Consider the following 27,790-nt stretch of genomic DNA (forward strand, 5'->3'; position numbering starts at 1 on the left):
GCAGTTCAAAGGGTGAAAAACCTGTGGATTCCTGGAGAGCATCTCTGTAAGCAAACAACAAATGGGGCAAATATTTGTCCCACTCCATCTTAAAATGGTCTGCAAATGCTTGCAGCATGGACTTGTGTGTAGCTGTAACCTCCCAGCAAGACTGTGGGATGGTAGGGGGTGGTCTTTAAGTGCTTCAACCCACAGTACCACAGTACTTCCACAGACAAGCCAGCAAGTCTGACATGAAATTGGCACCTCTGTCAGTCAGTATTTCCTTTGGAAAACCCACCCTGCTGAAAATCTCTAACAATGCATTTGCCACCTTTTCTGCCTCAATGGGGGACAGAGCCACCACCTCAGGGTATCTTGTAGCATAATCTAGTACCACTAGGATATACTTTTTCCCTCTGGCCTCTCTTTTTCCCTCTAGCCCTCCCTCAGGAGTCCAGTCTCCATACAGTAACCCTATGTCCCAGTATACAGATCCCCCCTTCCCTTGAGAATCAGGTGCCTCACTAGCTACCTGCCTCAGGCCTTGTAATATAGGTTCTGAGAGGTGAGTCTGTCTCAACTCTCTGTTTGTAGCCCATCTCTGCACCCCTTCCACAGGAAGTCTGGTATTCTCTGACAGTGGTGCCTCCCTGTTAGCCTGGGTACTACTACTCACCTCTGCCCTTACAGTCAGTCTGTCTGAGGGAACATCAGTACCCACAAGTAGCTGTGGCTCACCTTCAGTCTCACAGCTACAGGGTAGCTCCCTCCCTGATGTAACCACCTCACCAGTCCTGGCTGCAAGTATGCAGTCTGACTGGGTCCTCCCCAGGCTACCAGACCCATGTGCTTGCCTCCAAGCCTGACTGCATGTAACTGCATGAACACACAGTACTGCATTGTCTAAATCATTCCCTATCAGGACATCTGCAGGGATATCCTCAAACACACCTACTTTGCTGGCTTCCTTTTCCACCCTCCCAGCCAAGGTGAACCCTAGCCAAAGGTATTTGGAATGGGGTCCCTCCTAATGCTCTGACTGGAGCAGACTGCTCAGGCAAGTAGTGCTCTTCTATAACCATTGCAGGCTTCACAGTGGTTATGTCAGAGGCTTTATCTCTCTTAGCAATGGTCTCTTTGCAATTCACTAATATAGGATATAACCTCTTGTGGTAGTTTGGTACTCTTGTTGTCTCAAAACAACCCACTGTTGGCATTTTGTCATTCCCACTTACTGGCTCTCCCAACTTTTGTTCCTCACCTTGCCTCTGTGTACATCTGTATGCTACATGGCCCCAGTTGTTGCATTTAAAACATTTAACTCTAGGTCTTGGACATGAACCTAGATGATTCCCCTGCTACTGGCAGATTCTGTTGGGCAGTCTGGGCTGCCCACAATGGGTTCCCTCAGGCCCATGAGCAGCACTGGGTGTCTCTTTCCTGTGCAGTGATGCCCTGCTTGCTAGGCATAGGTCTCCCTTCTTCCCCAACTCATCTATAGTAAGGCATTTTCTGTCAGCTAATCAGATCCTCATGTCCAAACCACACAGGCTCCCAAAGGAGCTAGGAATTCTCCTCAAACAAAACAAAAAAAAACACAAAAAAAACACCAAGCACTGCTGTGGCTGCCAATTTCCTTTATTCACTTCATCCTGGTACCTTGGCCTCATAGGCCTTCAATGGAATAACATAATAGAATCCCAGCAGCCTTTTATATTCCATCATCACATTAATTAATCTTTAATTTAATCAAATAATTAAACAATTAAATAATTTTCTTCAATAATTACAAAGCTTAGAGCTTAAAGATGTGCCCCCAACATATCATACACCATAAATATTTTAAACAAGTGAATTAACAACACACAGAGTGACTGAAAGTCTACACAAATTATTTTAATATATTTTCATATTTCCTCAAACATCATGATTAATCGCATATCAAGGAAAACATTTCAGCCCTACCCTGAAACTCTACTATAAATATGCTTGTCTGTAAAATAATTACTACAAACTTCTCATTAGATAAAAAGTTTTTTTCATTTTTCATAAGATCTTTACATCATTTTTATTGCACATTCATTTTTATTGTTATTGATCCTATATCTCAAATTAATTAATACATCCAATACTGATTGCTTTTTACCTAGCCATCAAATCTGTTCTATATTATACACTTCATTAACTGAATTGGCCATCTAGGTCCCCCAATCAATATCCAAATTGAGACCCCCTAGGATATAAAGTTCCCAAATATACTATTAATTTAGTTTCTAACTTAATCAACTTCCATTTGAATTCATCCCCTCCCAAAGTATGTCCTTCAAAGGGTTTTGCTAACACACTAAAGAAAAAACTATACTGCGGTGGTGGTGCTGCAGTAGCGTTGTCGCCTCACAGTAAGATGTTGTCCTGTTCGATTCTCAGCTAGAGCATCTTCTGTGTGGAGACATGCGTGAATGGGCGTACCTTCATTGAAGGTTGTGCATCAGGGCTGGCAATTTGGCATGTAAAAATCTACTGCCAATCACTAGTGGACCGGAGTTCCACTGTAGCGACCCCTAACTGGGAAAAGCCGAAAGACACAACTAAAGAAAAAAATATCTATACTACCCCCATGTGTGTCGCAAAAGTGTTGAGCCACTGGGCTATCCAACCTCTTATTTCTTACATCACCCAAATGCTCCAAAATCCTCAGTTTCACCTTTCTTTTAGTCTGTCCTGCATGCCATTTACAAGGTGTGCATCCACATCCAATGATGTAGACCACACCACATGAATCACCACTAAATTAATTCTTAACCGAAAATTTCTTCCCATTTATTATCCATCCATCAACATTCTTCATTTTATCACACACTTTGCATACCCCACATGGAAATACTACCTTCCTTTTAACTGAATCAACCTTATTTCTTGGTCTTAATAATTCTTTCAAATTGTTGAACAGACCATACGAAAAGGTAACTCCCTCAGGAAATAATTTCCCTACTACTTAATCCCTACAAACCACAGGCCATAAGTCATTCACTAACTCCCTTAATACTTCATAAAGGGAAGAGAATTTGTTCACAAAGAAGAGGGGTTCAACACCATCCTTCTTCATTTCATTTTTTTCCTAATAAGCTTTCATATTCAATAAGACCACTATTTTTCCTTTTATAACTAGTATTCCTATTCAATTTATTAAGGGCCTCACCTCATGTCCTCAGGCAAAGTGCTAAGGGCTTGTTCCCTCACCCAAAGGTCTGCCAGCCCTTCAAAAGTAGTGACCTGACATCCACTCACCCGCCTATGAAAATAAGTGCTTAGTTCAGCAACCTATTCACATACCCTTTCATCTGTCTTGTGTCTATGCTCACGAAACATTTTTCCTATAAGCTTCAGGTGTTAGCTTAAAAGATTCTAGCAAACAATTCTTTACATTATAGTTTAAAAAGTCAACATCAGATAGTTTGGAAAGAATACTTACAGCTTTACCATGGAGTAAGGGGGTCAGGAACCATACCCAAAGCCCTTGGTCAACATCATACTGTTTACATACCCACTCAAACATATGATTGAAACTATCAAAATTATGCTCCTCTGTAAATTGCAGAAGAAATTTGCTAACCTTTTGTGCTTCTGGGGTCCAGTTACTCCCTTTCCCATTACCTCCATGACTCTGGCGAAGTCAGCATCTTCTTTTCATGTTGTCTCTCCTTCTCCTCAGCTTCCAGGTGTAGCAGTTTCTTTTTCTCCTCAGCCTGCAGACATCGCAGTTTTTCATTTTCCTCAGTCTCTAGATGCCTCAGTCTTTCTGCTGCTTCTATTTCCAAATGCTTGCCTCCAACTCAAGTCTCTTTAGCTCCAGACAGATTTTTAAGTCCTCTGTAGAAAGGTTGAGCTGTCCATACTCTGAGTGTTGTACATCTCCATGGCCAGTCTGATTGTCCTCCTGGTTGCTATTGTCGGATGCAGCTGTGACCAAAGCTGCAATCAGGTCTGCTTTAGTCAGGTTTCCATGCACCAGTCCTTTAGCCTGGCACATCTTAGCCGACTGGCTCTTTGTCAGCTTGCCATACTCCTGTGCTGACATGCTTGCCTGTTCTCCCTGACTAATTAAGCTAACAAAAGAAATAAAACAATTGTGATATGAACTCTGAATGTTCACTGCGTGGCTGATTTACAGTACAAAACACCTTCAGTGATCACTGTACACAAGCTACAGGAATTCAGTGTCCACACCACGACAAGCCAATTAATATGTGATGTGGCTAACTCACCACTATCAACCATTTAATATTTGATGTGGATATCTAGCCACTGCCAAACAGTTAATATATGTGACCGCGTTCTGGCTGTAGTTGTGAGTGAGATGATTGAATAGCTATTATTAGTGAGAGAGTGAGTCACAGCTCACGGCTTCTCTTTTGTCCCACCCATGTGGGACCCATATGCTCCTCATACCCTTCCTCATCAGCCTCCCTCACAGCTCTTCCCACACCATGTCTTGTTGCACTGCCCTTCCATTTTGTCTCCTGAATACATAGAATGTCCAGCCTCCTCCCCCATTATGTCATTCTCAGGTAACCCAAGCTGGGAGACTGGACACAGGCCAGCTAGTATCTTACTGACCCAGGACTGCTAGGCTTTATGGTAGGAGCTCATACCCCTCTCCAGCACCATGAGAGGGAGAGGTGGAGAGTCCTGTAGGCGGGTCCTCCTTCCTATCAACAAATCACATGACCCATGTCTATTTGGTGATATTAGTCATCATGACTGAATTACCTAGATCCACAGTTTTATAATGTCAAGTGGCCAACCCTGCCACGGCATGCAGTCTGTGATCCATATATTCCTATAGAGAATATATAGTAGATATGAGTACCAACCCTTCAGTTCTACTCTATATCTATTCTTCTTCACTAACCACCATATGTTCTTGCTGCTGCTTACTACAACTAGATTGAGTGAGAGTGAGATGGAAAACAATCCAGATTTTTCAAATGAGGGGAGAAGACCACAGTGATACAGGGAGAACATACAAACTCTTGCCTTAGTTGCATATTTCAGGAGTCTTATTACTTCAGTTCAAATCCCATCTAACTCCTCCTCTTCTATAAGCTCTTTTTCCCAGTTTTCCTTCATTTTCTAGTTACATATTTTCCTTTCCCTTCAGTGGTTCCAAAGCTTTTTTAGATATGTTTTATTCTCTATTCCCCTCTAACCTGATTGTGTTTATTACCTGTATTATTTAGTTATTTATTTATTTATTTGGGGGGGGCTTGGTTATTTCCTTTCTCATTATCACCCATATTGCTATTAATCCTTTATACTCCCACTCCATTTCTTTATATTCTTCCTGCAATTCTGCCCATAGCTTTATAAGTCCCTATTTAATTACCATTGGCCATTATTTAATCTGAGATCTTCCATTTCCATAATAATGACCTATTTTCTCTATCTGCTCTTTTCCCTCCTATTGGCACTAAGACCTCGTGTCATCCCATTAAGTCTATTTCCTGGAACCTCCTGCCACCACATTAAATCTGCTTCCCAGAATAAACCCTTAGTTACCTCTTTCATCCCTTTTATTATGTGTAGTTCATTCTGAGTCTCTGGATACTCTAATAAATATTCCCACAGGTACCAAACAATTGCACTGGCACCAGCACCCATCAGAAAATAGCATTCCCACGGGTACCAAACTATTGCACTGGCACCAGCATTCAGCAGAACATACCAAAGACAACAGCAGCAATTATAGTCTAATAAAGAATGTATGTGAAAGTTTAGCACTTTCATTCTATTTTTGTAAAATACAACAGACTTTTTCAAAGCTATAAAATAAAAATGATTACTTTTAAATCATTACAATACTCATATGACATAATATGAAACCATTGCAAGCCTAGCCCATAGAAGTGCCCTGGCATCGTGCCACCCGGCGTTAGTTCCCAGTGCCTCTATCAAGTACAGCCACTGGAATGATCCCCAGGGTGAACATTCTATTACCCATCCACTCATCAAGATTTCTCTTGAAGAGGGGTAGCAAGGTGCTCTGCTTGATGTGTATGGGAAGTCTATTCCAGAACATGGGCAGTCTCTGGGTGAGGAACCTGTCCCTCCAGCATGTTCTGTTGATTGTGGTAATGAGGTTTAGGTCTCTGGAGCATGTGGTGCGCAGGGATTGGGATTTCTTTAGATGTAGCATTTCTAACAGAGCTGGGTCAGACATGACTTTGGAAGACAAGCAAAGATCACCTCTAAGTAGGTGATATGAGACAGAGAGTAGCTGGAGTCTTTTGTGTCTGTCCGTGTAGGACATGTGTTTAATGCCTAGGATCCTCTTCGTGAGGTACTTCTACGGCCTCTCCAGCTGTTGCAGGTGTCTAGTGAGGTACATGCCAAATGTAGCATTATACTCAATGATTGGTTTAATGAGGGAAGAGTAGAGAGAGATGATGACCTCTTTCTTCCTGGATGCAAAACCCTTGGTAATGAGATGTGCCACATAGAAGGACTTTCTGACATCACAGTGGCAATGTAATGGTCGAAAGAGAGGTTGCTGTCAACCTGCATCCCCAGAACTCTTATAACACCTTCAGTGTTCAGTGTTCAGTGGGGTCCCATCGATGTGGTAATTAGTGGGAACAGAGTTTTTACCAAAGGGGATGATGACACATTTTTTGGCATTAAGCTAAGGCCATGGTTTTGACACAGGTCATTGGTCTCAGTGAGGCCCTTCTGTAGGATGTCTGCATCACTTAGGGAGTTAATAATGGCTCCCAGCTTGCATTCATCTGCAAACTTGTTTAGCCAGAGTCCCTTTGTAGTGGCCTGGACTTCTGAGAAGTAGATGCCTAACAGGAGAGGACCCAGGACTGATCCCTGTGGGACTCCACTCGTGACTGGTCAGCAGTCTGACTTGGAGTCTACTACTTTCACACTGTGTATTCTATCTGTGAGTCAATTTGCAACCCACCTAGTGATATAAGGATTGATGCCTAGTTTGGAGAGTTTACAAATAATTCCTAAGTGAAGAATGGTATCAAAGGCCTTGGCCAGATCAAGGTAGGCTGTATGCACTGCCTTACCTTCATCCACAGCCCTGGTGACTGACTCAAAGAAGTCAACCAGGATGAGCAGGCATGATCTCCCTTTCACAAAGCCAAATTGCGTGGGGTCTAGAGTCTGGAGATTTCCTATATCTTTGTTAATCAGGTCTATGATGATGCACTCCATAGCTTTACATATCAGACTCGTCAGGCTAATGGGGCAATAATTCCCAGGATCTGTAGTTGCTCCCCCTTTATGGAGAGGGATGACTGTAGCAATACGCCATTCAATAGATACAAAGCCTGAGGTGAGGCTGTGACTGAACAGGGCACACAGATGTGGTGCCAGTTTGCTTTGTATTTCATGTAGAACACATCCAGGGATATTATCGGGTCCCATGGAAGCTGGATTCTTGGCCTTGGACAATGCAGTGCTGCAGTAATGCTGGGTGCCTGGCATTCTTCTGGTATTGTTATTGGTCCTTTGGGGGGGGGTCCTTCAAATCTGTGAATATACTCCTGAGAATACACAGATATGAATCACTTATGAAACCAACTTAACAAATATCTTACTACATAAAACCAAAAATGTAAAAATGTTGGTATGTGACAATAAACAGATAAAATCAATTACCAGTTATTTTAGAGTAATAATAATAATAATAATAATAATAACAACAATAAAATAATAATGATAATAATAATAATAATAACAACAATAAAATAATAATGATAATAATAATAATAACAACAATAAAATAATAATGATAATAATAATAATAATAACAACAATAAAATAATAATGATAATAATAATAATAACAACAATAAAATAATAATGATAATAATAATAATAACAACAATAAAATAATAATGATAATAATAATAATAATAACAATAAAATAATAATGATAATAATAATAATAATAATAACAACAATAAAATAATAATGATAATAATAATAATAATAACAACAATAAAATAATAATGATAATAATAAAAATAATAATAATCATTTCTTGAATAGAGAAGTTAGTACTGAAGAAATGTCTTAAAAAGTGGCTTATATTCCAACAGGTCTCTCCCTTTTCTTAAATATTCTGTTCTTTCCCAAATCTTTTCCTAAATTGTTTTTCCAGCTAGTCTGACATGTTGGATCTGTTAGTCTAAGTGCATTTGCCATCATGTAGTCAGTAATCTCGGGCACACCTAATCCCCCTCTCTCTTTTGACAATGTCATTCATTCCAATGCTACCCTATATTTCTCCCTCCTAAAATTAGTTTCTCATTTGTTTTTTAACCTTCTTTATGAACATGTCCTTGGAGTTAGTTCAGAATACTTGGATGGCCTAGATATAACAGCTGGGGGAAGGAAATACAACTGGATCACCTACATCTTCTGGTCAATGTCTAATTTAACATCTCTCTTATTTGATTTATTTTTTGATCTTTGTCAATATCTTCTTATATGTAACCAGTTAAGTCATGAACCAGACCTTATGGCTTTCTAAGTGATAGCTCCTCCTAGCTGACCATTGCCTTGAGGCAAGGAATGAATGGACCAATTGACCATCTGTTTGGTACTATTCTGCAGAACAAGTACCTAGACCTATGACTAACCTCTTTTCTGTCTCCTGAGTAAATAACTGAGATGCTGCTGGAAATTTTGCAGGTTCCTTCGTGCGTAGGCAGGCACTACAATTGGCAGATAAGTATTAATGCTACAGCTTGAATAAGCACTGACACTGATTTGTCTAGTCCCTGCACAAACATATATGATTTAAAGATTTTATCTTATACAGTCTATAGATTAATGTCACTAACCCCAACAGAGAGCATCATTGTCACAGTGTAAATAGGGTTAATTGGTTACCCATTAAAAAGAGATGAACTATGGGCAGGATTCACGAAGCCTCCGTGTAAGAGTTACAAGGCTTACACGGAGGCTGCAGTTAAACGGTGTGACGTCAGCATGTCATGCATATGCATGAGGGCATGCTGAATCACACCTAAGGCTTACACGGTCCGTGGAAGACAGTAGGGGACATGTCCTTAGGCTGAGCCTTGCAAACGGACACGCCCCCAGAAGAGTAAAAGTCCCGAAAGTAAACCCCCACGACAGAGTCCATGGAAATGTGAATAAACACAACACATGCCCCCACAGACTATGAACATAAAATATATAAATGAACATGTTATATTTTTTTTTAAATTGTAAAGATGTTTGCCCGTGAGTGCCGTTTGCTGGTGCCAGTAGCTAAGCCACAGTTAGCAGTCAGTGGAAAAGCATATAAGAACTAAATATGCAAAGTAAGCCAAAAAGCAATAGCGTAGCAGTAGAGACATCAGCTGAAGAGCAGGCAGTCATGGTTCGAGCCCCCACACCATCAATTTTTATCTTTAGTGAAATAAGCACGAAACAAGTCCCTGACATATATGTACACATATAAAATTATATTTTATGTAAAATGTAATGAAATGGGCCATTTATTTTGAAGAAATGTGAGATAACAAAATAAAATGCCAGATGTGCCTATAGCTGAGCTACAGTTTAACAAGTTGAGTGCATCTGCCCGTAGGTGAGCAGTGGTTTAACAGGTGTAAAATGAGTGCCCGAAGGTGGGCAGTGGTTTAACAGGTGCAAAATGAGTGCCCGTAGGTGCGCAGTGGTTTAACACGCTGAAACTGTGTGCCCGTAGCTGAGCTGAGCGTAATATGCGTGCTGACAGCCAAATGATGGGAAAACCAGCGTACCCCGTTTGCGTGGAGCTGCGCGCCGCGCCAACAAGCTAACCGACGGGTGACGTTGAGCAAGCTGTAACAAAACTGCCTTTACACAGACACACCTCCTAGCCTGTGTAGACAGTCATAAAATATAAAAAGCAGTAGCCAGGTTCGAACCCAGGATACCATGCACCATAGTCAATTTACTAAACCACTAAGCCATGACAGCTGTACTTAGAAATGCAGTAATAGCAAATATATAGGAATGAATAGAAAGAGGTGCATGACAAAGCAGGTTTTGTGAAGCTGATACAATTCCAAAATGGCCAATCACAGATAAGTGCGGGAAAAATGGCATATATAAGCCCCATAGGCGGGAATACACAGCATAACCGATTGTAGAACCAACTTGCAGCCAGAATGTCAGGTGTAGGTGAGGGTAGTTGCTTTCGAGCACAGAGGTGGGGCGTTGAGGAGTCCAAATATATGGTTTGGCTCCTTGTCCACAATCATGAGGCTCAACTCATGCAGGGCCAGGTCCTGTGGGGAGCATATAGGGCTGAGGCATGGGACGGTTGGCTCATGATCTTACCAGTGCCACAGGGATACCAAGGACTGGTGAGCAGGTCCGTCACCACCATGCGGACCTGAAGAGCGGAAGCAGGACCAACTGAACCATTGGATCCAGGAGGCCCGGCAAATGCCCAACCCCACTACTGAGTAAGTTACATCTAATTATTTATGTAAGAAATTAACCTAGCTGATATTATGGAGATGTGTATTCCAATATTACTTTATTTATATTACAGCTGCAGGTGTCCGTTCTGCGAACCGTAGAGCCTATGGCGATAGGCTGTGCGATTTGCCACCAGGCAGGTCAGTAATCCTCTTCCTGTAACTGTAAATAAATATAAAAGTATGATAGTTAGCAAAAGAGTGCAGTGTAGTCACTAAGTAATAAAATGTGCAAGTAACAGTGTAAGAGGGTTTGCAAGTATTGCTTGATTACAAAAGTCTGTTGCAGTCTGTAATCCAAACAGAAAAATGAAAATGTCTGAAATAAAGTCTGAAATAAAGATGTCCCACCTGTAATATAATAGTACACAACCTGCAGCAGGCTGAAAAGTACAGCTGCAGAAGCTGAATAAAACACATGTGTGAAATATATCCCTGTTGAAATACAGAAACATGACAGAAGTGAGACTGTTGGAAAGGATTGTAATAACTACAGGTAAAACATGTCAATAAAGCCTAGAAGTAAGTACCATGCTGAATTGTAAAAATAAAACAAGTGAGAGAGTGTGAGAAAGAGTTATGAATCCACCAATAAAGTAGTAATAACTCCTGAATAAAGTATACTGCAGTCAGTACAGAATTAAATGAATGTGACAAGCAGAACCAAACTGCAAAATGTGTTCAAAATGTTCCTGCAGCTGGAATGTGTATCCCAAAATCTGGATATGTTGCTCTCAGTCTGCAATATGCAGATAGTATGGTTGTCTGAAATACCAAACATCCACAGTTGTCTATAGCTATATAAAGCAAATGTAGCAGGATGATGTAGCTGAACAGAGCCAGATATGAATGTGTATGAATAAAAATGAAAATGTATATTGATGTAGCAGTAACATTCCTATCACCAACTTGAAGTAGTTATCACATAGGAAACTGTAGGTAGAACTGTAGTGCGTATATATCTGCAGCTATTAGAAATGTACAGCATATGTATTGGTATTTGAAGGTGTTAATTAAATTTTCTTCACCCTACCCTATAACCACATATAATCCATTCCACGTGAAATTGGTATGTGCAATCACAATTAACACCCCTGGACATTTGTCCTGTTGGGTCATACATATTTGCATGTACGTTGATGCATCTGCCCTGTTCATACATCCAAACCTGATGGCCTGTTGCCATCAATCAACCCTACATGTTGTTGGACTGTGTATTGCTGTTCAAATTATGCATGTGTTATGCTTGCTGTTCAATGGTTTGAATATCTGGGTGTTTGGTTAATGGGAATACTAATGCATGCTGTTACAACTAATTGTGAATGGTATTGTATGTTACTAACCCAAACTGTCATGACATAATGCAAAACATAGGATGACAGGGAAGGCGGATTCCAGCGGACCCACCTCTCCCACATCAGCTGGCGAGTGCACCTGGCAGTAGTGCCCAGTCCGGACCCTCCTCCGGTGCATGGACGTCGGGAGGCATACGCACTGTACTGATTTCAGTACAACTTCTTTAGAATAGGGGGTAGCTTTTTTTTAAAAAAAAAACGTACATACATATTTTTTTCTTTTTTAAACAGTGTTGGCTCCTTTAAGGAACATACCAGCCAGTCGGAAGTGAGCTCACGTCTTGTCCTGCTGGCTGCGAGAGGGAAATGTGCAGTAGTGAGTGAGTGGAAGACAATCGCAAATGGATTATCGCTGCGAGCGGGAAATGTGAAGATGTAGTGAGTGGAAGGCAATCACAAATGGATTATCGCAAACAGATTATCAGGTAAAGTGTGTGTGTGTGTGTGTGTGTGTGTGTGTGTGTGTGTGTGTGTGTGTGTGTGTGTGTGAGAGTGTGCATTTGTGGGTGAGAATGTGTGTGCGTGGGTAAGTCAATGAGTAAGATTCTGTGTGTGTGTGAGACAGTAACTGATAGTGCTTAACTATCTCCTCTTTAGCAAACTGTCGCTGATTTTGAATCTCAATATTAAAGTGGTTATTATACATAATTTCATTAACTTGCTAACAGTCAGGCATCTGAGGTATGCAGTTCTGAATAAAGTTGTGTGGCTGATATGTGTTTCTATGTGCTCATGCATGTGCATGATGCCTCTTAACTGCACCTGTTGTTGTTGAATATCCTTGATTGTCTCATATGTTTTGTCCTCTCTTCATACAATTTGAGGTTTTCTAAGTCACTCAATAATGGCATGACAGTTATTTGAGTTTCAGATTCTAAATACCTCAGAAAATGCATACTAATGCAAAACCCTATTATTCTAGCAACTTTCTAAGGATACAACACCATTACTTATAATCTGTACCTGACTTTAGTCTTTGCTCCCTATTTTTTGGGGCTTTATCCAACATTTTAGAGCTAAGAAATTGAAGCTACAGTATGCCTCACAACAGTGACTAAAAATATTACTGAGGCCATTAAGTATATGCTTATTCATTCATTTGATCGTGTTTGTGTGTAAATGCCCCCGCATAATACACCTGTATGGCTATAGCTGTTCAGGCTCAAACCCTGTACCTTTGCTTCAGGGTAAGAAGAGCCTAAAGTCCCTAATAACCACCATTTTTTAACTTTGTTCAGATTTGTTTTTCTAACAGTTGTGAGCTATGGTGAGAAGTGAGAACTGAGAACTGAAGATGTATTTCCCCATTATTGTTTTTGTTGTTTGTCCTGTTTTTTTGTGCTAAGGTGTGAAGTGAGAACTGAATTTGTATTCCCTCATTATTGGCTTTGTTTGTCCAGTTTCTTTGTGCTAAGAGGTTATGAGCTATCTAAATGATAGCCATTAAGTTTGTCTTCCTATTTTTTAAACTGCTGATTTAGCATAGTAGTATGTTGCACTGACTGTAGTGTATATGGTTCTGGGTTCAAGACATGCATGGTGATAACACAGCATTTTATTCTAGCAACTTTCCAAAATTATACAAGCGATGTTTAAAATGTGTCCCTGGTTTTTGGGCTTTTGCCCCCCCCCCCCAATAAATGTTGGCTTTTTCCAGATTTCTTGTGCTGCAAAGTTCAGAGATACAGCTGAGTGTCGACATTTTACAAGGAGCTGAGAGCTGCAGGGTAACTAAAGTTTACTGCTGCTTATGCTGAGTCTGCTTGAACTGTTAATAGCACAACAGGTAGTGTACTTGCTTTTGATGCAAAAGGCTGTGGGTTCTTCTCCCACAGTAGGTAGATGCATTGCTGATACTGTACTGTGTTGTAAAGGTGGGTGTATGATTTAGTCCATTTTGGTGAAGATATCTAGTAGTAACTATGAACCTGTTATCAGTTTGCCATCCATTCCCTATTGCAATATTACTAGCGTATCATTGTTTTTAATGCAACATAGGCAATTTATTCCTCAAGGGCAACAGGCACTTTATTTGTAGATGAAACCATGAAATATAAAGTTGTTTGCTAGCAGCAGCCTCTTCATTAGTTACAGATTTCTTTAATGTGGAATTATGTAGATGGCTTTTACTAGTTCAGAGATTGTGCATATTTACTGATACTGGTGGACTGTAGAAGTTTGAGTAGACTTTTATGATGGAAATGTTATGAATTGGGCTGTTTTGTCATTATTGGTGCATGCATTTTGTTTCATTGGTTACTGGAATAATGTTCAAAACAATAAATTTAAAATGCTCTCTAACAACTATACTGTATTGCACAAGGAATATAATTTAATACAATCAGGAAGGTGTATCAAAGAGCACGTGTATGTTTCATGTGCAAGGGGCCTATGATTTGAAAACAGTCCAAAGTTCATCTTTATCTGCCACTGGCAAAATGTATTTTCTTTGAATGTGGGTTTCAATGCTGTTTCAATGAATGTGAGTTTCAAGGGCAGATAAGTTTTAATGCTAAGTCTAGTTTCATTGTGAGACTGCATTGCTTTGTTTAGCAGATATTTATTGGTGTTCGTGCTGTAAAATGCAAAATAAAACTCTTCTGGCAAATCATTTAGGAATGAAGTCACTAAATAATGACCAACGTTAAGTTTCAGACATCATAATCTTCAGAAAAATGCATGCTAAAGCAAGACCTGATATTCTATCAAGTGTCTTAAGTTTATACAAGATCAATTTTTAGTACTGTTTGTATGTTCCCCCAATATATTTGGCCTTGTCCAGATTTCCTGCATTAAGAGGTTGAGAGGTATGTGCAAATAAATCGCTTTACAGAATTAGGAATATCCAAATCTCTCAACTGTCCCCAATTTTGGCTCAAAATGTTGCTCTCCCCCTAATAATCTCTCTGCAAAATAGCAATTTTGGAAGAAAACGTGGAGGGTTTACTTTTATAAATAACTGTAATGATCAGAGTTATACATTACTTTTATTTCAGAAATGCATGTAGATTCTCTAATTTTGTCAGCTGCTCAAGTTAACTGTGCTCATATTAAATTTGTATCCCTTCTTTGATAGGTTCCCAGCTGTATTGTCTGGCAATTTTATATTTTTGCATCACATTTTGGTCTGTTTTTCATAAAATTGCGGTTTTCTGGCAAATTAGTGGCAAATCATTAAAGACTGAAGTTAGAAAATAATGGCAGACATTTGAGTTTCAGATTTCATACCCTTCAGAAAATTCGTACTAATGCAAGACCAACTACTATTCTATTATCTTTCTAAGTTCATAAGAGCAATATTTTAAAAAAAATGTCCTTCTTTTTGGGCCTTTGCCTCAGTTTTATTTATGAGTTTGTTGCTCTAAGAGGTTGAGAGGTATTTGTGTGTGTGTGTGTGTGTGTGTGTGTGTGTGTGTGTGTGTGTGTGTGTGTGTGTGTGTGTGTGTGTGTGTGTGAGGTAGGTAGGTAGCATACCTCTCAACTGTCCAAATTTTGCAGAACGTCCAGACTTTTGCCCCATATTTTTTTGTCTGTTCCTCATATATTTTGTGATTTTCTAGAAGGCTGAAGTTGCTAAACAATGACAGACATTTGAGTTTCAGACTTCATGTCCTTTAGAAAAATTCATACTAGCACAAATCCTGTTATTCTAGCAACTTTCTCATACTAGCACAAATCCTGTTATTCTAGCAACTTTCTAAGTTCACGAGAGCATTATTTAATATCTGTCCCTGTTTATTTTAGGATTTGTCCATATTTCTTGCAGTAAGAGGTAGGTAGGGGTGTGTGTGTGAATGAAACACCCTAGTTAGGGGTAGCAGGTGGTTAGTAATTTACTCAAGCTCAAAACCTGTACCTTAGTTACAGAAAACATAAGCATGAATCCTCTACCCCAACTACCATGCTGCATTTTTCAAAGAACTGACTTTCAGGTTCATTTTCAATTCAAGGAACCAAGTTTGAGTGAATCTATATTATATTACTGAAGCGGCATTACAGCGAATGCCTCTTCATCGACACTAAAAGAGCGAACCATGAATTACGAGAATGGCCATAGCTTGGCTGGGGAGGGGGGTAGCAGTTTTCGAGCTGTGAGTACAAATTTGAAAATCCTAGCTACACCCCTGCTCCGGTGGCCCTGTGCCACCTGCGGGTGGAAGCGCTGCAGGGGATGGGGCTCGTCCCCCCTCTGCAAGTGTGGCCGGAGGAGAACAACCACTCACCCTCCATAGCGTCCGGACTGTGGTGCGTAGGGAGATCCAGGAAGCTGTTCTTGGGCCCCTACGCCAGCTTGAGGCACAGGTGGCGCAACTAACAGGCATGCCTGCTGCCCGGCCTACACAGCCCCCAGCACAGCCCCGTCCTGGGCAGTGAAGGCACAGTGGCAACTGCCCATGGGTAGGGATATCAGTTCCACTGTTGCCATCTGTGGGCTCATCGGCTCTAGATATCCAAACATCCGTCCCCGTCAATTGTGTAACCCCCCCACACGTGTCATACACCGCCCCTGTATGCGTCTTGTTTGTCTTGTCTGTTGACCTACCCAGCTTACCTCCCCAGCTATACCGACTTCCTTTACCTGACATACCACTCTCACCTGAAAAAAAAAAGAAAAAAAGGGCACTCTGTACCCACAAAAAAATTACGCCCCATACATAGCTGCCCATTTCGCACCCATGTCTGCTGGACATGGAAACTGTCAATTTCAATTGGCTGTACAACAAGTATTATTGTTGTCCTTACACCTCTCTCAGGGGTGGAAGGTTTCAAATGTCACACCAAATTACAAACATATGCACAGCTGTTGCTGATGAAGAAATGGGCAGCTATGGGCCTTACCTACATCCCTCCTGCAAAACCCAAGCTTGTTTCCCTACTGTCTTACCCTCTTTGTGACCCCTTTTTCACCACTTTCCTGTCTCCCCATTTTCATTTCTTTCAAAGAAAATAGCGCGGGTGTGCACAAGAGTAAGCACTTTTAAGCAGTTGTAAGCGGGTGTGGGAGGAGCTGAACGCCAGTGCGCATGCGGGAGCTCCACGCAGACCAGCGCTAACCCGGTTATAACTGCTTAAAAGTGCCTTAGTCACTCTGAATGACAGGTCCTGTAGTCTGTTCAAAAGCAAAATAAAATTCCACTGTCAGTCCCAAACCCAGGACCTTCGAAACAGTAGTCTGCATGACTTACCACTAAGCCATGACTGTTATATAAGAACATTGTGCTACAATAAATATATCATGTAGTAGTAGGAATGAATGTAAGGGGAATATAGGATGTGTAGTACACAAAGCATGTCATGTATATTTACTGTCAAATCTAGTGGATTTCTATAATAGTAGTGTGCGAACAGAAACAGCCATGCTAGTTGGTAGCTAGTAGGTAATAATGTCACTGTAGCACCTTGCAAGCCACACACATACTCACAGCAGGATAATCACTGCCCATACCCCATAACCTCTTACAGGAACACATCCGGACCAAGTAATAAAATATGTGGAGCAAAAGGCCAAAAACAGGGACACATTCCAAATAATGTTACAACAAACTTAGACAGTTCAGAGAGTAACAGGTTCTGCATTTTGTTGGATGTTTGGAAGGGTATGAAGTCTGAAACTTAAATGTTTGTCACTATAGTCTGACTTGAGCCCAGAGTGATTTGCCAGAAAGAGCTGTTCATGATATATTGACCAAAATATGAGGCAGAAATGTGGACAACCTGCAAATATCTGTACACTTGAGAGGTCTGACACTGCCATATTTGAATAGTTAAGAGCCTAGACATAGCAACAGTGACTGAGTTACAGGGATGCCCACAGACTCCATGTGAAATGTACAAACAGTAGACAGAAAGGTGTTACAACACATGCAATGGTAACTATGAAGTACTGAAAGTATGCACCACTTGCACGGCAGAAATAGTGTAGTAATACATATGCTCATGCTATCCCACAGTCACAACTGCAGAATACCAGACAATTTAATGGGTGTACCCCACTGATATGTACCATTCCATGAGGCAGATAAAAGATGCACCTGAGAGTCTCTGGGGCCTGCTCAGCAGCATACTCAAATACCCTAATACATGTCAAGGCCCACACCATGGCCAGACCACACTGCATGCAGTAACACCCTAGCAGATATAGCAAGCATTCCAAGGTGTGAATGTACATGGAAAATAGGAAAGCCACAGCAACACACTACAGTCAAGACAGCTAGCAGGCATACAAGTAGTGAATGTAAAGGGCAAATATTGAAGCCATAGCAAAGTGCAAGAGCCACTGCTATACACCAGTTACACCACATGTCCCACAGGAAAGCACACACACACCCACATTAACAGTAATAGTAGTCTTAGGTGTCAGTGTACATACACACTTAGTACAGGAAACTGGAGAAATGTTAATCTACAACACAGCCGGAAATATGAGAGAGATACTAACCTTTACACTCACAGAACAGTGCCCACAGCATACCAGCATGGTCCCTGCCCTTAAAATCTGAAAGGGCTACGCCTATCTCACATACCTTTTTATAGCACTGTCCTGAAATCACAGTGAGAACTGCAATCAGTACACAACTGACTGCATGCAATTAGCAAATGCTGGCTAACAATTGGTGCAGAGGTCATCACATGGACATATGCAGATACCTACAAAAGCATGCTGTACTCCCAGTCCACACATGCAATACTTTCATTGCACCCTGTGGAGGTAGGGAGAGACAGAGAGAGAGAGAGGGAGACAGAGAAAAAAAAAAAATTAAGCATACACAAACAAAACCGGTCAGCAACAACCACTTGAAAGCTGACAACTGGCAAGTGGAACAGCAGGACACAAAACCAGACGGCAACACAAGCAGCTGTGACAAACACAGGTAATGTAAAGTAATACTATAAAAGTCTACATACTGTGAACCCTCCATATGTGTCATTGGTCTGTATCTATATGTATATAAAGATGTGCAAAGGGCAGGGGACATACAGCAACTATCAGTGAAGGCTGTACATACATATGTATGTGAGAGCATCTATGTGCACATATCAATGTAGGTTGAATGTAGGTTGTAGTGCAATGTACAAAGTAGGTTTCACAGTTATGTATGTTTAGCAGTATGTTAGTGTGTGTATACAGTTTTGTAAACAAACATGTTGATATACCTATCTATCATATGGATACGTATGTATGTCAATATATGTATGTATGTATATATATATATATATATATATGTATACATACATAGAGAGAGATGTAGGAATACATAGACAGATGTAGATAGATAGAATATGTACAAACATATATATGTAATACACACATACAGATATAGATATATGTAGATACATATACATAGACAGACAGATCTGACTATCTACAGGTATGACTGTATATGACAATCTCACACTCCCCTGTCCCACCCCCTCTGTCACTCTCACCCCCTCTCTGTCACACCCCCCCTCTCCATATCTATAGCAATATATGCACATCAATATATATATATATGTGTATATGTATACAGACATATATATATATATATATATATATATATATATATATATATATATATATATATATACATATAGATATATCTATATACATATATATATATATATATAGAGAGAGAGAGAGAGGGAGAGAGGGAGATGTATATATATTCTGAGTGAGGCACATGTGTACAGATGTATTGCAACAGATGCCTGGTGACAAAGGCATGGAGTGAACACCAGTGTCAAAACTGGAGTACCATACCCCATTTCAAATCATCTACACCAGTAACCACCAGATATGTGATTGGCTGCCCACCACTGCATGTGTCAGGGGTGAACAGGGTCATAAATGTGTACAATAGTCCCCCCAATGACATTCACAGTGGCACACTATTCCTGGAATACCTACCTGCACATGGTATGTGTCAGCAGACATGGTGTGTCAGCTATGGACATGTAGGTCAGTGTACCCCTCCACACCACATAATGGCTGCCACGGTATGTAGGTCACATGACAGCTACAGATATGGAGAAGGACACAGTGACATGTACAACACTGTGACAATGCACTCAAACACATTACCAATGCACAGTGACTGACAACACCACAGAGTACACACATACTACCCACATAGAGGTTACCACTCCTGGATTTACATACTTAAGTCACACCCATGACATATGTCCAACAACCATAGTAACACCTCGCACCATCCACAACCTAAATGACTGCTGTGTGTCATCCGTGACACTGCAATAGAGAGCACATGGTGGAGGTACAGGTTCCTACCCACAGATAAAACATACCCTGCAATAAACCACACAGCGTTAAGAAGCAAGACTCCCCATGAGTACATGTCACACATACCCCTGCTGAATGTTAGTCAGATAGGTAATATGCCATATGAGTCACCCTGTGTAACTGTTTGACAGCAGCAGGTACCATCACATCACATGTGTCACAATGGTCAGGGTAGCAGAACAGTATGCTGCTGTAGTCCCAGGGCAAATAGCATATTGTATTGTATTGTATTGTAATGTATTGTATTGTGTTGTATTCTATTGGTATGTAGAGGTGCCTCCTTCGTGGAGTGGAATCACTGCTGCTGTGCGCCAGTGTACAGGTACATATCCTGTAGTCAGGCTAGTGTTACATAGCACTTCTATATGTGTGTTTAGCTCCTCTTGGAGTTCATGTAGCATGCAACCGGGGATACCATCATGTCCCATTCATGTTGTGTATCCTGCTTTCCTGAGGGCGGCTCTCACCTGGACATCTGTGATGACAGGGAGGTTACAGTCAGCTGGGATAAGTATGTCTTATTTTGGGGAGAGGGGGGAAACCTGCACTGAACCTGTCTGCCACAATGTTGCCAATATCTGTGGGTTCAGGGAATTATTTGTTGTTGTGTTCTAACTATGAGCATAGTGGAGGGTTTCTGACCAGGTTGCTAACATAACTGACGAAGGCCTTGTGGTTATCTGTAGTGTCCCTGTTGATTTCCCTCTCAAAGTTGCCCATGGATGCTTGTATGAGAGAAAATAGCTCCTTACTAGTGCTGATCAGACATGCCTTCCCTTTATGGAATTATGCTCTGTCTTGCAGTAGCTTCCAATATTTTGTTATACAATCTGTCTATGGCTGGGGTCCACCAGATGGGACGCTGTCCCTTTGTGGAGAGTGTCTTGGTCTTATATGGGATTGCATGATCCATGCATTCTCGGAGATGTCCATAGAAATAATTTGTGAAGGGGTCAGCATTGTAGGTTGTGTCTTCCACTGGCCCAGTGGGCTGAAAGGATACCATGTCACTGTTACAAAATGTAAAGTTTGCATTTGAAATGTTATTCACTATAGCACGGTGGTGGAGGTGGGATATGTATATCCAGGGCAATTAGTTTGTGGTCAGCTCACAGTAGTTGATGATGTATCCCATACAGTACCTCGATACAACCCCCCAGAGTGAGGAGGTGCTTTGGACCTGAATCAGTGTTCTGACTGCTGAGGTTTGGTAGTATGTCGTATGGAGTGTGCCAGGTACTGTTGCACAGTTGTTGGCTGAGCACTGATACCTGGCCATTTACATGTGTATCCACCAATAGACGGATGCTATATATGTGAGATATGTTGTATCACAACAGTCGAGTAGCATGTCTAGTATGTGTGCCAAATTCTGCTGACATATTTTGCTGATATCATGTTATTTCCTTTTTCAGGACCATGGCTCATCAGCGCAATCCAGCTTACTCAGCAGCTGAGGATGAGGAGATACACCACAGCCTGGTGCAGGATTATGCAATACTCTTTTCCCGCACCAGCCAGAATCAGCAGGAGAGGGCTGCACTGTGGCAAGACCTGGTCCATCGGGTAAATGACATAGGCACGCATAATAGGACATATGAGCAGGTACGACATCACTGCAGTGATTTAATCAGAAATGTCCGTCAGTGTGCGTCGGATATCCACAGGCAACAGGTTGCCACAGGTGGTGGGGTGGCTACACATCCCCCACTCACCAGACTGGAGGGACTACTCTTAAGTGTTGTGGCTCCAGCCCGCCAACAACAACAACAGCAGCAGACATGCATTATGATGGAGGCTGGAGCCACGCAGCAGCAAGACTACGAGCGTGCAGGTAATATGCCATATGTATAGTTGACTGTTGTGTACACTGGTAGTTAATGCATGTGTGAGGTGTGTCCTTGGTTTGTAGCTGTCATCATAGTATTTAATGTGCAAGTGTGATATTCTCAATATCAGCAGCTGACCTGTGAAAGGCGACTGTTGTACTACTGACCTGTATCATACTCAGTAACAATGGCACAGTTGTGCCCACTGACATTAGTTTCCTCACTTCTGCAGATCCCTCCGGTGTAACAGCAATGCAGCCTATCCATGCTGGTGAGTGTGTATTAACAATACCTTTAATAGTCTTGATAGTAATAGTAATATTAGGCTCACTGAGTAGTGCTCTGTGTATGTATGCAGGTGTGTCTGTGTCTGTGTGTTGATATCTCACATACTGAGTAGTGTGCAACTGTGTGCAACTGTGTGCAACTGTGTGCATGTGTGCAACTGTGTGCATGTGTGCATGTGTGCACCTGTGCATGTGTGCATGTGTGCATGCGTGCATGTGTGCACCTGTGCATGTGTGCACCTGTGCATGTGTGCATGTGTGCATGTGTGCATGTGTGGACCTGTGCATGTGTGGATGTGTGCATCACTGGTAATATTGTGTAGATATTGTAAACTGTGTTTCCTGTTTCCTTCCCACAGGTTCTGGTGCTGCTCTGGTGTCATGCAGCAGGGAACCTGAATCAGGTGCCATGGGTACTGATAATGATGACATCTGTGTAATGGCACAGGAAGGTATGCCAGGGTCCGTCATTGGTCAGCCAATTGACAGTACACAGCTGTCAACCCCATCAATGCACACAGTTATCCTGCCAATACACCCTTTGTCACCAATGTCCCTAGGTGATGGACAGGATACAGTGGGCATTGACCAGGGTAATGTGGTATCTGTGGCACATGCATCCCCACACAGCAGCCATGGGCATGGCCCTGAGATGGTACCACACAGACAGATGTCCAGGGTTCTCGTGGGAGCATCTGTGGGCGTACTGCCCCTGTCAGACGTGCCCACAGAGGTCTTACAACCTCAGCTATGTTTCGGGCTGTCATGCCGGCACAGTCACGTATGGAACGGTACACCAGACAGGGTCTGAGGGAGCTGACAGCATGTCGCACAGCCATGACTGACAGTATGCGTGACATTGCGGCTGCCATCCGTAATTTCACCAATGTCATAGGCAGACATTGTGGGGGCATATTAGACCGGTTCCACAACTACATGTCCATGAGCCAGGGCAATGGTGGACGGTTGAGGCGTCGACGTGGGCGTATGCCAGCAACAGCAGCAGCTGGCAGTCGTCGCAGATGACAACAGGGCCGCGGGGACCCCCATAATGCCAGCAGCAGCCCCAGCAATGCTGGGTCTGTGCTGTCATCAGACCGCCCCAGGAGACCACGTGCATGTGGCTCTGGCCAGGCCCGACAGGGATCTGTGTCCAGTCAATGAACACCTGCTTCTGATGACAGTACCCAGTCTGGGTTGGTACCGGATATGGTCCCCCTATAGCACCCCTGCAAGGCACAGGTACCGTGTCCGTGGCCAGAGACACTGATCTGTATGACCTGGCAGGTACAGTCTGTGGCTGTCCACAAACACCAGTATATGGCAGCCATGAGGTGGAACTGTGTGCATCCATACACACATGCAAATTGACAACACCTAGGGCTAACGCATACACGCACACACTGCATCAACATTGCCCCACCTTGTACTGTTGTCCCTCACCAACACACATACACATACATGTCAATTGGTGGTATCGGTGGCTGACTCAGGCATACCAAGTTCACACCCTGTGCATATGATGAAACTGTGCCACCTCCTGCAATCTGTAACATCAGTGCAGGTACAGGTTAACATGTTGCTGATGCACAGGGTGACTACATAGACATGTAGTAATAGTATCATGTTGTTAACAGTACTGTGTGCTGATACAATTGTGGGTATATCCCAGCATGCCTAATGCAGTAAGGGTATGATTGTCATGTACTGTTGTCTACACCCATGGTAAGTACCATAGTGTATCATCTGCACATGTTGGCATACTGGTGGTAAGGATGTCAACAGAAGGCCACATACATAGGTAGCACAGGGGATAAGGTAATGAAAGTATTGATACGCAATGATGGACATGTAAACTGAAAGTGGCATGTTGCCCACACTGGACTCTGCAATGCGGATGTTTGAGGATGTTGATATGTGTGCAGTACTACACGACTGGTACAGGACACACAGGAGCACCCTAGCACTGCAAGCTCACATCTCATACCATGCTAGACAGCCCCAACACACAAAACTAACTGTCACAGGAGGGAGAGTCCCAATACATGTCAGGGATATTGTGGTGGCAGGCCAGGTAGCATACATCCTACTAAGTATGGAACCACTGAGTGAAGACTCAGTGTCTGTTATTTGGCATGTGTATTACTGCAGGTATGAGCACCTGAGTTTCCATCCAGTTATTGTACATCCTGACGGTATATGGTCTGTACACTTGTGTGTGCTGAGACTGGACCCTAGCCATCTGACCTGTGTATTTCCATGTACATGTGTATAGTGCCTGCATATTTGCACTGTTACCTACTGGAAGTGGTACAGCTTGTTTGTTGTACAATGGACTACATGCAGCCCTGCTTACTGTAGCTTTGTTTGCATGCATGTTTGCTTGCAGTTACCCTGGAACACTGATCCCACCTGCAATGCAGAGTTACAGAGCTTCTGTGGACTCCTAGTGACATCTGCATAGCTTACTATATGTATGTCCATGTCTCACTTGACAGAATGTCACTGTTTGTCCTGTTCACATGTACGTTGCCTGTGACACATTGCATATGACTTACCTGGCATTTGTCCATGTGAGCAGTCATATATGCCAGTGCTAACTAATCACAGGCACTACACCCTCACATACTCACCTTCTGTTGAACCACCTGCTTCGCTAGGGACGGCTTGCACCTGTCACCCCTGGGCTTTCAGATATTGGCAAAGGCTCTTGCTACCCCCATAGTGGCATTTTTAGGCAAGGCTCAAAGGACAAACCCACCTCCATAGGTATCACAAGGGATAAGAATAAGAGTAATGCTACTCAATGCCAGAAGTCTAAACCTCAAGATGCACGCACTCAAAACGCTCCTTAGCATGGAGAACATCGATATCTGTGCAGTAACAGATACCTGGTTTAGGGCTACCGAGAGCACCCCAGCACTACCAGGTTATACCTCATACCATGCTTTTCGGCCCCAAAACTTGGACCGAACCACAAAAGGAGGGGGAGTATCGATATTCATCAAAGATACCCACACCTCCAGGTTGGTGGCAAAGCACGAAGCATCAGAGACTATCCATGTGCAACTAACAGTGGGTAAAACTGCCTTCCAGTTTATAGCCTGCTACAGACCACCCTCCCAAACCCAGGAACCCCACTCGGCCTTCCTGAGATCACTGGAAAATATGAAGGTCTCTCCAAACACCATTATATTGGGTGACTTCAACTACCCAAACATAGACTGGGAGCATTACTCTAGCTCCAACACCCTAGCCCAAAGGTTCCTAGAATTTATAAACTCAAATGCTATGGAACAACTTGTTACCACTCCCACAAGAGGGGAAAACATACTGGACCTGATCATCACCAACATGGGGACTCTATGCTCCAGACCAGAAGTGTATACCTCACTGGTAAGATTAGACCATAAAATAATCTCACTGGATATTCACATCCCAACCCCACCCCCTGCCCAGAAAACCACAGTGAAAAACTTCTCTAAAGCAAATTCACACTCCTCAAAACCGAGGTGGAATCCTTCAAAGCCCCCGGGCCTGTGGAAAATACAGCCCAGACCGCAGAATCCTCTATAAACGCATTCTATGGACACCTTCAGGAATGCATGGATCATGCGATCCCAAATAAAACCAAGACCCAATCCTCCAAAGGTAGACGTCCTGTCTGGTGGACCCTAGCCATAAACAAACTATACAATAGAAGGAGGAAGCTACTAAATGATAGAGCAAAATCCCAAAAAGGGAAGGCATCACTGATCAGTATTAGCAAAAAACTACGGGCACTCATAAAATTGTCTAAGGCCAGCTTCGAGAGGAAATTGCACAGGACACTAAAGATAATCACAAGGCTTTCTTTACTTGTGTTAGGAACCTGGGTGGTAATTCCCAGATATGCTCAGAATTAGTCCAAAATGACAAAAGAAACACCGAACCCACAGACATTGCCAACTTCCTAGCTGACAGGTTCAGCGCAAACTTCTCCCCCCCCCTCCACACCAAAAGGGCAAATATCTATCCCAGCAGAGTGCTGCCCCCCTGACATCTCAGATGCTCAGGTAAGAGCCACCCTCTCCAAAGCAAAAAACACAGCATCAATGGGACCAGACAGTGTCCCGGGCTGTGTCCTACATGAACTCCAAGAAGAGCTAAACCCAAACATAAAACTACTGTTCAATCTTAGTCTTACTACAGGATATGTGCCCAAAGAGTGGCGTACAGCAACAGTGGTCCCTCTCCATAAAGGTGGTGCCTCAACGGATCCTGGAAACTATCGCCCCATAAGCCTGACTAGCTTGGTCTGCAAAGCTATGGAAAGGATCATCATGGACCTCATAAATAAAGATATTGGGGACCTACAGACACTGGATCCTACCCAGTTCGGCTTTGTTAAGGGCAGATCCTGCCTCTTAAACCTGGTTGATTTCTTTGAAACAGTCACCAAGGCCATTGACAAGGGGAAGGTGGTCCACACAGCCTACCTGGACCTCGCAAAAGCCTTCGATACAATACCCCACTCGGGCATTATAGAGAAGCTCACCAGCTTAAATATAAACCCCTATGTCACTAGATGGATTGCAAACTGGTTCAAGGACAGAACCCACATGGTTAGAATTGCTGGAGCCATGTCAGACTCCAAACCAGTTACAAGTGGTGTCCCACAAGGCTCAGTCCTGGGACCTCTCTTGTTCGGTATATATTTCTCGGAGGTACAGGCCAACACGGAAGGACTGTGGCTGATCAAGTTCGCAGATGACTGCAAACTGGCCGCCATAATCAACTCTCCAGCCGACACAAGCATCCTCCAAAAGGGCCTCATAGAAACAGACAACTAGTGCCAGAGTCATGGCCGCAAGCTAAATGCCAAAAAGTGTATAGTCATCCCTTTGGCAATAACAAAGTGCCCACAAATTACCACATTGGTGGTAATCCATTAAGTACAGAAGAAGTCATTAGGACCTGGGGGCCCAAGTTGATAGCAATCTCTCATTTGACAACCACATGGCCAAAGTGGTTAGAAAAACATTTTATATAGCCCACCTCATCATGAAGGGATTCACATCTAGATCAGGGAGGTCATCGTGCCTCTTTACTCATCCCTCATCAGGCCCATAATCGAGTACAATGACCCTGTTGGGATGTACCTTACCAGACACCTGCAGCAACTGGAAAGACCCCAAAAGTACCTCACCAAGAGGATCAAAGGGCTCAAACAGATGCCATATGCTGCCCGGTTAAAGAAACCCCAGCTCTACTCAGTGGCATACCGCCTGTTCAGAGGCGATCTGTGCCTGGCGTATAAAGCCATGTCCAACCCGAATTAATGGACATGCTGCACCTCAGAATATCCAAATCCCATCGAGCTACGTGCTCGAGAGACTTGAACCTCAGCACTGAAATAAATAGGACATGCTGGAGGGACAGATTCATAACCCAGAGGCTCCCTACACTCTGGAATAAAATCCCAGTCCAGGTTAGGCAGAGTCCCTCATTGACTCTCTTCAAGAGGAATCTTGATGAGTGGATGGGAGATCGTAGGTTTACCCCGGGTATCACTTCTG

The sequence above is a fragment of the Protopterus annectens genome, chromosome 9.part0 (genome assembly GCF_019279795.1).
Source record: "Protopterus annectens isolate FY-2018-M chromosome 9.part0, PAN1.0, whole genome shotgun sequence".
Classification (NCBI taxonomy): domain Eukaryota; kingdom Metazoa; phylum Chordata; order Ceratodontiformes; family Protopteridae; genus Protopterus; species Protopterus annectens.